Source organism: Pogona vitticeps, chromosome 6 (assembly GCF_051106095.1).
Source record: "Pogona vitticeps strain Pit_001003342236 chromosome 6, PviZW2.1, whole genome shotgun sequence".
Taxonomy (NCBI): domain Eukaryota; kingdom Metazoa; phylum Chordata; class Lepidosauria; order Squamata; family Agamidae; genus Pogona; species Pogona vitticeps.
This window is the reverse complement of record NC_135788.1, coordinates 89,486,069-89,498,289: the sequence shown is the minus strand read 5'-3', so window position 1 is coordinate 89,498,289 and position 12,221 is coordinate 89,486,069. Positions and strand designations below refer to the sequence as shown.

General features: G+C 47.4%; 1 protein-coding gene across 7 annotated transcripts in view; it reads left to right on the top strand.

Annotated features, from left to right (window-relative positions):
- Positions 1–9,756: 9,756 nt before the first annotated feature.
- Positions 9,757–12,221, top strand: part of UBTF (upstream binding transcription factor) — a 74,594-nt gene continuing 72,129 nt past the window's right edge. For 4 of the 7 annotated variants that reach the window (XM_078377827.1, XM_020799253.3, XM_020799254.3 and 1 more), the window contains exon 1: positions 9,757–10,091. The gene's annotated coding sequence lies outside the window, so the exon portion shown is untranslated. Of the gene's footprint in view, positions 10,092–10,337; positions 10,467–11,965; positions 12,110–12,221 lie in introns of those variants that run through there. The other 3 variants (XM_020799248.3, XM_078377826.1, XM_020799247.3) reach the window with 3 other exon arrangements.

The window sequence follows — 12,221 nt, the reverse complement described above, 5'->3', positions numbered from 1 at the left end:
ATTATCTATATAAAGTTGGTAAAACATGTTAAATAATTATTGCAAGCTCTGGCATGCTGTTTTTACAAACTTTGTATAAGGGCATGGACATTATGAGGGCTGAATGTCTTTGCAGCAAAGGCCTACCTACTCAGTCCAACCTCACCAGACTAGATGGCTTTCAGTTTTTAGTTGTAATTTTTCGGTTTCCTTGTTTGTTCCCCATACCCTACCATGTTCTTCAACTCCTCTGACCACTGGGGGGAGTGTTATTAGAATAAACCACATATGTTTTGTGCAAAAGAAAAGGAGGTGGTGCTTCATCTTGGCAGAATGCCCAGCTTGGCTCCCAGCTTGAAGGCCAAATGGCAGGAGCGCTTTGCTAGGCGAAGAATCTTTTAAATCTTCCAAAGCAAGGAGGCCCAGGCCTGGGAAAGACATCAGCATGTGCCTGCAGAGCATGGAAGAACTAATGTTGTGCTTCATCTCTGTCAGGAAGGAAGCCCAGCTCCTGCCAGGAAGATTATTCATATCCCCACTGCAGAAACGTCGGGCTGATTGCAATTAATAATGAAAAACAAGCATCTCCATAGAGTGATAGGCACTAAATCGTCCTCTCTTTTGACTCCAGGGGTTAAGCCTTAAGGTGAATAGCTTGGTTTCCTTAACATCTGGACGCTGCATACTGCCACTCTGTTCCACATACTAATCTTTGGATTACTTGTGTGTTGCTGTTTTAATCGCTTTCCATCTAGTGCTATTTTTATCCATCAACAACCTGAGATCCCCTCCTCAGGCAGCAGGTGTGGGGTGCCATGAAAGGGCAGCAAATTGTGTGGTTTAAATTCCTTTTATGACCAGGATTTAATTTCCTTTTGAATGCTTTTATTGCTAAGGATAGAAAAAGATAATTGTGGGATTTTCTACTTAATGTGACAAAATATGTTAGTACTGTGCCCACCTATACTTGGACAATTGTGTATGCAGGCATGCCATAAGCTATTGCTACAGCTCTAAGGAAGGGACGTGATGGCGCTGTGGGCTAAACCGCAGACTTAGACACGGAACGCTGTTACCTTCCCACCGTGGTGGTACCTATTTATCTACTCGCATTTGCATGCTTTCGAACTGCTAGGTTGGCAGGAGCTGGGACAAAGCGACGGGAGCTCACTCCGTCGCGTGGATTTGAACTTACGACTGCTGGTCTTCTGACCCTGCAGCACAGGCTTCTGCAGTTTAGCCCACAGCGCCACCATGTCCTAAAGACAACCTTGTTTGCTCCTAAAGATGGAGAGAGAGAGTAGGATCACTCTATTTCAGTCTGCTTTAGGGTGTGTACGATAACTGGAAAGCAACCAAAGTAAGCCTTCCTCTGAAGAGGCACTTCACCATACTGGCAAATCAAACACCTGCTTGGCTACATGGAGGGGCTGCGGAAGTGCAGGGGGGGGATTAAGTGTGTATTAGAGCAGCAAAGATGGGCTGCATGACTTTAAAGCCAGCATTAGGTGTTGTATTTCAAGTTAGGTATGTGTATTAGGTATGTGGTAGACACATACCTACCTTGTAATACACATACCGGTAGTTTTAAAATTATGTGGTGCATATTTGCTGCTCTTCATGCTCACTTTTCCCCCTCTTCCTCAGCCCCTCCAAGGAGCAGAGCAAGTATTTAATTCGTCAAGATCTTGACAATTTAAATTCTTCTCAAGGTACATTGTGACACTGGGAAATTGACAACAGGCTGCTGCAGACAAAACAGGATTGCTTGTGATCCATATGCATTTGGATAAGAGGATTGCACCAAATGACACACTGAACCTCCTAGCATACTCTATTTAACCCGCTCCAGGACAGCCATGTGGACTAACCCTCTGTTTCCTAACCTAAGTATGTTTTTCCCCTCCAGCGATCTGAAGACATTCCTGGATGAAATGGAATAAAAGACATGGAAGGGGGCATGAAGACATTCCAAAAGTGAGGTGCAAGAAAGATATGAAGACAAGTTGGAGGGGCAGCCTTGGCCATGCACGGCTCACATGAACAAGCAGGCACCCCCCCCCAATGCAACCTCAGCTGGTCTCAAGAAACAGCCAAATTTTGCATAAAGAACAGAACTGGGGGTGGGGGAATGTGGCACAACATATAGCAGGGGTCTCAAACTCAATTTACCTGGGGGCCGCTGGAGGCAGAATCTGGCTGAGGCTGGGCTGCATCAGATTTTCTGCCAAGCGGAGCAAGAGCCTGAGGAAGCTGTCCAGGAGTTTCCTTAGCCCGGCTGGGGCTCCAAGGAGGAGGAGGGGACGCACAAGCCCTAGTCACCGGTCACGACCCCCTCCAGCTCTTTCTTCACTACCACCACCATCACCAGCAGCAGGACGAAGAAGCGGAGAAGGGAGTGCCGGCGACCGCCTAGGCGGGGGCAGAGGAGGGCACGACATAAATTAAAAAAAAAAACTCACAGAATTTGCCTTGCCAAAGGAGAAAAGCCCCCACTGGTACACACTAAAATAAACAGAACGGTGCAGTAGCCCCCACAGGTGTGCGCGCGCACACGCACACGCACACACACACACAGAGGTCCGGTAACCTTCCTCTGAGGGACCCCCTCAAAAAAAGGCACACTCAGCAGCAGCAGCTACCCCCACCATGAAAGAGGAGCAAACTTTGTGAGGCAAGCCCAGGCAGCCTCCAGAGCCAAGGTGGCTAAAGCAGAACGAAGAGGAGGAAGCACCGCCGAGCGGTGAGGCAGCCGCTGGCCGGGCTGGTGTTGGGGGTGCCGAGAGAGAAAGAGAGCCAGAGAGCCGCTTCCCTAGAAGAGGTGGTGGTGGCGGCGGCAGCTGCTGTTGGCGGCTTGGAGGCGCTCTTATCTATCTATCTATCTATCTATCTATCTATCTATCTATCTATCTATCTATCTATCTATCTATCTATCTATCTATCTATCTATCTATCTATCTATCGTCTGTCTGTCTGTCTACAGAGAATGGAAACATCCCTATAGCATATCAACATTTATTCTTTTATTTGAATTTGAATTTATATATCACCTCTTTCTCCATACACTCCAGTTTCACTTACTTTATCCCTCTCAAAACCTGGTGAGTTAGGTCAGCCAAGGAAGAGTGTAACTCAGGTTCACTCATTGAATTTCACAAGTCAAGAATGAGTCATACTGGGATCTCCTAAGCCCCAATCCAATACAGTAACCACTAAGGCCTACTGCGTCATTATATGACTGACATGTTTTTAATTGTTGAGAGACAGGTCCAGGTGGAGGCTAACATTAATTATTTATATAGATATATTTAAAAAACACAAATCTTCCATTTCGCAATGGACCACCCACACTAATTAGTCAGATCCAACCAAAAATAAGAGAAGTTACACCTAATGGGGAACTCAAACATCTTGGGATTTGGGGAACAAATGCATCCCTCCTGCCTGGCAAAGCATTCTGAGGCAGCTCCCTCTTTGGTGACCAATTTAAAACAGTTGCCAACAGCCGCTGACTTGCTTCCTGAAATCTGAAAATCCATGATTTTGTAAACACGTCGTTTCTCCTCCACATTTCTGGGACTTGATTCCTAATTTTTAAACTTGACCCCTTTGCTTTACCCCTTCCCCTGAGAATCCAGCATTGTAGAGATGTAACCACAACAGTTTGTCTTTCCTTTCTTCTGTGAGCACTGTGGAACTTCCATGCTTCTCTAAGTCTACACAGGACGGCTCTTCTCCTATGAGGCACAATTGTGAATCAAACTCTTATAATCTAACTCTGCAACTGTGGACCCAACTCATTGAACTACCCAGCCAGCAATTATTGAGTCAGGATATAGAAATGTAGCCTGTAGAAGTGAGATGCTGTACTTGGGATATTATTTACAGTATTTAGTATTTCCACTTCTATACCTCCTCATTCGTGTGAACATTCTCTAGCTCAGTGGTTCTTAACCTTTGTTACTCGGATGCTTTTGAACTGCAACTCTCAGAAACCCCAGTCAGGACAGCTGGTGCTGAAGGCTTCTGGGAGTTGCAGTCCAAAACTCCTGAGTAACCCAAGGTTAAGAACCAGTGCTCAGAGTCTAGACGATTCACAACCCATCAAGGTGCAATTGCAAGCCATACAATACAAAACCACAACATACAATATTACACATATTTTTCTACGCCCTCAGCTTTGTGCAGGCAAGGTAGGTGCCTCACTAATATCACTCTTGTTGTGGCCCCAGCTCTCAGTTCTATGAGCTAGAACCAAAATGATTTGAAGTAGAACAACCAAATGCTGCTCTCGTCCCCTTCAGTCATGATAATGAAGGCCAGATGAAGTGTTTTGGTACCTGAAACAGATATCACAACTGTCTTTCCCCTTTCCTGACGATTTAAAAAAAACACAATAAATTAAATCATTATCCAGTTGGTATCTTTTGATTCCAGCCTGAGGTGGCGGCCTGACTCTGCTAGGCCAGCCCTTCATCGCTCATGTTTCTCTCCTAAACCACCTTCTATAACTGGTGAGCAAGGCTAAGGAGAAAATTCTTGAAGAAATAGGCCCTAGGAAGCTAAGGTAGGTGCGAGTCTAGTTAGCCTCACTCGTCTGCTCCTTTTCATTAAAGGAAGTCAGACATATTCTTATGAATCCTTATTTCCATTAAGGTCTTAATAATGTGGCCCTCATTTTCACCAGATATGAGGTAGTTTGAAACACAGCCAGAAATTCTTAATGGTCACTCCTGTATTTGAATCCTCTTCATAAAGAAGGATGTCGCACCCTGAAAGCAGAAAGTAGGTGATGTTTTTATTTTCACAGGTTTGTCAACATTTTAATTATTTTGATATATGCTCATTCTAAAACAATGTTAGTGTTTTACTATTCTACTGATGCCAATAATGACTTTTCAGTTGTTTAAAAATAAAAAGTAGGGCATTCTTGAAAATAAAATAAACACCATATTTATTTGTTGAAAAGGTACATTTTCTCAAAAATAATTAGCAGCACTTATAACCGCAAAGGAATGGGGAAGTGTTATACCATACAGTACTTGGTTCCTACTAAAAGACACTTCAGCTCAGTTCTAGAAGGTTCCAGGATGACCTGCACAAGAGCCCACTGGTGAGCATCCACAAATATATTATTTATTTCTAAAAATGCCAATATGTTTCCAGTCCAAGTTTAAGGTGTGCTGATGACATTTAAATCCTTAGAAACCTTCATATCTCAACATTTGAGGGAACCTCTTCCCTGGTCTTATGCCTGTGTATGTGTGTGTGTTAAACATACACCCCTGCCCAATCATTACAATCTGGTAGGGAGCCTTATTCTGTGTCTTAAGGCGAAAACAGTACCTCAAGTGACGGTCTTAAGCACTTCAGTTGTGGGTAGCACCCCTGTTGTGGAATGCCCTCCTGGCATCAATCCTAGCTTCATTTTGGGGCTAAGTAAGAACCTAGATATCTATACAAGCATTTAGGATAGAAAGATCATTACTCTGTAGTCAACTGGATAATAATTTTTATTTTCCTGACTTATTTTATATTGATTTAATTTGTCCAGATCTTAAATTTGCTGTATCAATTGTCTTCCACCCTGCCCTTGAATCCGTTATTGCAATAAGTCATAGCACTATGTCCAACATACCATCTTGTCCAGTTATACTCCATCAATTTTGGCCTGTGATGCCTGATGACATGGACAAGGTGCTTGCATGTGCCAAGGCCACCACCTCCCTGTCTGGCCCACATTCCTCCTGGCTCTTAAAATCAGCCAGGGAGGTGACAGTTGAATGAGCTACTGAGATCAAGAACTTCTCTTTGCAGGAGGGATACATGTTCTCCTCCCTGAAGGAGGTGACAATCCAGCCCATTCTCAAAAGAGACAACTTGATGATTTAAACAACTGTTGAGGGGTCACTAATATACTGCCATTGAGAAACTGATCAAAAGGCTAGTGGCTGATCAGCCACAGCCATTCTTGAAGGATACAGACAGTCTGGATCTATCTTAATCTGGGTTCAGGCCACATCATGGGACTGGCACATTTCTGATTGCCCTCTTAGATGGCCTGTTACAAAAGGCTGACTAGGGGAATATGACCCTGCTAATGCTCCTGGATCTCTCAATGGCATTTGATACCAACAACTGCAGTATCCTCTTAGACTGGTTAATGGCGCTGGGAACTGGAGGCTCAGCACTGGCTTCGCTCCTTCCTTAATGGCCAGTGCCAGAGGGTACTACTTGGGGATGCTGTTTCATCCCCATCAGTGCTATTATGTGGTGTCCCACAGGGGTCAATTAGCTTCCCATTGTTGTTCAACATCTATGTGAGGCCACTGGGGAAGGTCATTTGGAAATTTGGAGGGTGCTGTTTTTGGTAAAATGACATGCAACTTTCTCTCTCCTTTTTTCCTTTGGCATGGGAAGCTGTATAGAACTTGGAGTGCTGCCTGGCTATGGGTATGGACTCGATGAAGATCCTGTTGTTGGGAGGCAACAACCTTATTAGTTAAGGGGTTTGCTATCGGATATTGATGGTGTGTGTGTGTCACACTCCCCCTGAAGGATCAGGTTTGCAATTTGGGTGTGCTTTCGGAACCTGCCCTCTCAATGGAGAATTGAATCTTGGCCATATCCATATCTGCCTTTTTCTACCTGAGCCAGGTAGAAAACACCTCTGGCCCTTTCTTGACAGGAGGTCCCTAATAACATTTGTTCACGCATTCTTTATCTCAAGGACTGTCTATTGCAATACTATCTACATGGGGTTGCCCTTGAAAGTGGTTTGGAATCTGCAGCAAGTGCAAAATGCGGTGGCCAGGCTAGTCACAGATATACATATCTAGATTTGACCATATTTTGCCTGTTCTGACCCATTTGGATTGGCTTCCGGTATGCTTCCGGGCCAAAGTCAAGATGCTAAGATTAATTTATAAAGGTCTTCCCGGTTTAGCACTATGCCACTTACTTGATTAAGCTTTTAAAAAAGGGAGGTGCCACAATCCATGGAATGACAGTCACCACAAAAGGTGACAAAGGGAGCAGGGGCAGGGCCTCAATAATTAAAAAAGGGAGAAATTGGAGCAATCTGAAGTTCTGTCTGGATCCTTCTCAGAGAAGAAAAAAGTCTTCTGTGTGAATGGAGGGGGTCACTCAAGTATGAGATAAAATTGATTGCGTAAGAGGCTTTTAAATGAAACCCGAATTGCTTCAAATTCCCCTGTCTAGTTGTGCCCTCTGTTTAGCGAATGGTGACAAAAAGGCACTCTGCATATATTCAGAGTTGAGTTCTGCTACTGAAAATGAGCCCCAGGAGTGAATTTTGATGAGTGCAGGCTTGGATTAAGACTCACAACTGTATTTAAAAGCAACAACTCCAGGAACACTGAAATCGTCAAGGGGATACACCAGACTTTGTTGCCTGGTAATTGCCTATTGCAGGATGTCTGGAAAATGAATGTGGAACCCAAAAATCTCCAAGGGAACACAGGAATAATGTGCTGATTCAGTTGTATTAATTTGCAAGGAAAAAAAAACAACACAGTGAAGATAAGATATACTGTATGCAGTTCCAGTTTTACACATGTGGATACGCGAAACCAGGTACTGTAATGAAACAATGTGTGTAACATACGCTTTACCGTTGTCAGAGAGGAAGACATGTAGTCAGTGCACTTCAGAATGTATAACAGCAACACCAGAAGAGCCGTTAAAGATCAGCAGACCGATTTCAGTGTGAGCTTTTGTAGATTACAACTCATTTGCCTGTGCATGCAGATTGCGCTCCACAAAAGCTCACAGCAAGTATACCTGTCTTTAAAGTACCACATAACTGTTGTTTTATTTTTGTATGCCTTGCAGAACACCACAGATCTGTGTAGCAACCTACTGTAACTGTGTACCTTTTAATTAGTGGGGGCCACAGGCAGAAGCCTGACAACACTGACAACAGAATGGCATTTAGCCTGAAATTAAGAATACATTTTGACTAACATCTATAGCTGACATCTGCATTCAGTGGAATATTTCCAAACCAAAAAAAAAAACCACAAAAAACCAACAGAATAAGACTAGAATGTGTTCATGGGACAGGAGAAAATAATGGAACCAAATCATCTGTCTGACACTCACACATTTAGTAAATGGCACATTTAGTAAGTAATGGGAATTTTTAAAAAAATCTAAAATCAACATCATGGTACAAAAAGTATGAGACAACAGTAAAACATGCAAATAATGGTAAAAATAATGATGTTTGTAAAAATGTAATTCTAAACCGTTATTTTGACAGTGCTTAAGAGAGGTTTCAGTTAGACTTGGCACAAGTTTGAGAGAACCCATTTGCCAAAAATTGTTACAGGACTGTTCAATTTATATAATGGACAGAATAATGTCATTTTACTTTGTAAAATAAGTGGAGAGGCTGAATTTCAGGTGAAGACTAGGCTTTTATTTAGCGCTACTTAGGAGGAAATTCCCTTGAACTTAACAGTATTCATATTGATCATTACTCATGTATTTTAAAACTGAAGAGATTTTAAAAATCTTCACACAGCTCCAACAGGATCTAAATAAACAATACACAATATTCAGCATGAATAACTGAAAACCAAAGTGTTTAGCATAAGATATTAAGATGCTTACTTTCAAAATGTTTATTCTAGATTCAGTAAGGCCTACAATAATATAAATGTGCAATTTAAATCACGCTGCTCTTTAAATTCTTCCTTTATGGTTATGGTTAGTATATTACAATTAATATATTTCACCACGATGATTCTCCCTTCCTTTTAAATTTCACTCCCCAGTGTATATAAAATGAGAAGCTGAGAAATGGTTGCCGATTTCCTACTATTTGCAAAGCAGAAGAGACTCCTGCTTAGTCCTCTGCCTTTACCATTGGAGAAGGCTGGGTGGGGGTTGATGAGATGATCTCTCGCCTACCTCCTAAAAAGCTCATACCTAATTGCATTTCAGTGTGCCTGTGTAAAAGTCGCTTTTGCGCGTTGCAATTGGCGTTAATTTGACAGACAACTCCACAAGCAGATGATTGGCTGCGGCGGCAGATGACGCCCTTAACAACAAAGGTGGAGCTGGAAAAAAAATTAAATTTAAAAAAAAAGAGTGTGTTGCGGGGGGGGGGAGGAAGAAGCGAAAGAGGAGCTTGGCTTTTGACTGCGATCTCTCTACGAATGTCATTTTTTTGCACAGCGGTTTCGAATGCAACCCCGAGATGAGTGTCAATAAACAGCCAGCGGGGAGCCGCACACCCCTCCCCCCCCCCGTTGTTTGCGAGGCAGACGAACTGGGACCTTTAAAAAAAAAATCCCGTTTGTTGCCAAAAATATGTCTGCCCTCAGAAATAATCCGGCGGCTTTGCAGCAGCAGCCCTCGCTCTCTCCGCTGTGTAAATTGGGAACTCTTCCCTCCCCGCCCGCTTTTTGATGAGATCGTTTGAAAAAGGGGGGGGGGACGGGAGGAGAGAAAGGGGAGGTCGCAGGAGGAATTAAAATCGAGTGCGTGTGATTTGTGATCGTTTTACAAACGCCAAACGAAGAGGATTTGTGGCAAATGTAAGGTCTCCCCCCCCTCCTTTCTTTTTCTCTCTCTCTCCTTCTCTTCCTTTTCCTCTTTCCCCTCCTCCCTCCTCTGGTTCGACTACAGTGTTGCAAAAGCAAAGAGCAATAAAAACATACGCACATATACACACACACATTCTCCACACTCCAGATAGATTGAGAGCCCCACAACCTGGTAAGAGAGAGAGAAAAAAAGGGGGGACGCGAGAGCAAGCGCGAGATCGAGGCCCTGGTCTCCGTTTTTGCGACCCCGTTTTAGGCAGCAGATGGAAAAAGTGGGGACTTGGTGAAGAAGGGCTGTGAGGTTGCCTAAGGATCCGGGAGCCGACGAGACCGGCTGATTGGAAGAAAAAAGCAGCGCGATGGAGGCGGGGGAAGTGCGAGCTCTCTGCGGGGACTGGAGCGAGTCCACGCCCGGGGCCAGCGCTGCAGAGCTGGCGTGCATTCAACCAACGCTTCCCAGCTAAAGCAAGCCGAGGAAAGAAGAGAGGGGGGAAAAAAAGGGGGGAAGCTGGTCTCCAAAGCCTTTCCGATCTGCAGGTAGGTTGCAGACGTAGAAGGGGGCTCAAAAATCTCCCCTCGAATCAGCTCCAGTATGGAGCCCCCCGTTGCAAAGGAGGGTGGGTGGGTAAGGACGGATCAGAGGGAGGGGGGGGGAGAAAGAAGGCACGATCCGAGGCGACGCTGCCTACCGCCGGGGCTGGCTTTGCGGCAGGACGAGCGCATGTGGAGCTCGCCATTAACCCGACGCTGCGCTCCGCCATCTGGGGCTGGAGGGAGGCGCTTTTGTTACCTCCTCGGGCTCCGGTGGTGGAGGAGGACGACGGGCAGGCGAGCGGGCAGGCAGGCGGCTGCAGCAGCAGCAACAACCACCACCCTTCTGTTTTTCTCCTCCTGGGCTCTCCTGTTTCCTCGGTAAGGCTGAGAGGGGGAAAAAAAAAAGGAATACGTGGGCTGGATTTGTTTCTCGGGGAGCGTGCATTAAAACACATTCGAAACGGCACGTTGAATTTTCAGTCGTTTTGTTCTCGGACGCATTTTCGAGGCTTCGGGGTGTATTTGAAATAAGACCTTAGTTTGAAGATTGGAAATGCGGGGGGGGGGGTTCGCCTGGCGGTTGTCTGTGTGTGAATGTGTGCGTAATTGCATCGGGGGGCTGGGAATGGATTGGTTGGGGGGGGGAACACTCGAATCGGGGCCCATTTCCTCTCCTCCACGCGCTCGCTCTAGGGCGGAGAGGCCGCGGCGGTCGGCCATGGCCGAGGGAGAGCCAAGGGGAAGCGGCCGCGGCTTCGCCTCCTCCTCCTCCCCGCTCTCGATTACGCACGGCAGGAGATCGGTGGGAAGAAGCGGGTGATAAAATGTCTATAGAGCCCCCGATTCCCACACCCGTGGTCTGGGTGTCTTTGAGAGCCGAGGGAGGGGCCCTAGCGCGGGCTGGAAGAAAAGAGGCGGCGGCGGTGGAAAGAGCCGAGCCGCCGCCTTGTCTCCCTCCTCTCGGCGCCTGCAGAGGAAGAGAAACCGCTCCGTCGTGGGCAAAGCGTTGCCTTTTTCTCTTCGCCTTCCTGTCACGGCAGCTGAACGCTGCTTTTCTTACATATCCTATAGCTATCCTTAACTTTTAAAAGGAAAAAAAACCCCAATCGAATCGAGTAAAAATAATCCTCCCCTTCTTTTGTGCCGCGGAGCTTCGGCGAGGTTGGCTTCACCCTGGCCTTGCCCGACCGGCTGCAGCCGGCGCGCTCCGCCATCCGGAGGGTGGCTCCATTCAGGCGAGCGCTCCGACGTCCCTCCCTCCCCTTCCCTCTCTTTTCTTTCCCTCGGCCAGGCGCTTTTTTCGGGGGCTCCCCGTGGCGGATGTGTGTGGAGAATGGGGGTTAGCAGGGTTGGGCGAGCCCGAGCTGCCGTGCGCCCTAGGCGCGGAGGGGGAGGCGCTCCCCGGGGGTCTGGGCGCTGGTGGTGGTGGAGGAAAAGGAGGCGGCGGCAGGAGCCGGAGCCGCCAGGACGTGCTGCCCTCCCTCGGCTCTGCCTGGACGCCCCCAGCCGGGCATTCATTTCTCCCTCCCGCCAGCCAGCCAGCCAGCCAGCGAGCCAGCCTTCCCCGCCCCCCTTCCACCAGCGGCTCCGATGGGGCTGCTGCTGCAGCGGCTCCTCTCCGGCTCCTGCTCCTCCTCCCCACTCGCGCCTGCCGCCGCCGCCGCCACAACGAGGCGGGCTCGTCTCATCCTTATTAACCGCCTCAGCGAGGTCGCACCGACGGAGAGAAAAGAGAGACGCGGAACTCGCACGCTACCCGCACCGTGCTCCACAAACGCCGGGCCCTGGGTCGCGTTCCTCCGCCGCTGACGGAGGCGGGATCCGCTGCGTCGCCTGCGGTACCGGGCGGAGGAGAGGGACCGGACCGGACCTCGCGCCCTGGCTCTCCCCGTCGGTGATCGGGGAAGGTTGTTGCTGCGCTCGCCGCGGGAGGGAAGGGGAGACGCGAGCCCGCGTTCCCGAAGCGGCTGCCTGCCTGCCTGCCTGCCCGGCGGGGATCCGGAACGACCTACTCTCCAGAGGTGGCTGCTTGCTTTGGGGAGGCGGCGGGAAACGGGGAGAGGGATCCAAAGAGCATGGGTGGCCAGGAGGGGAAAGGGGAAGCATTTGGATCGAAGGGATAGCGTTGGGAAT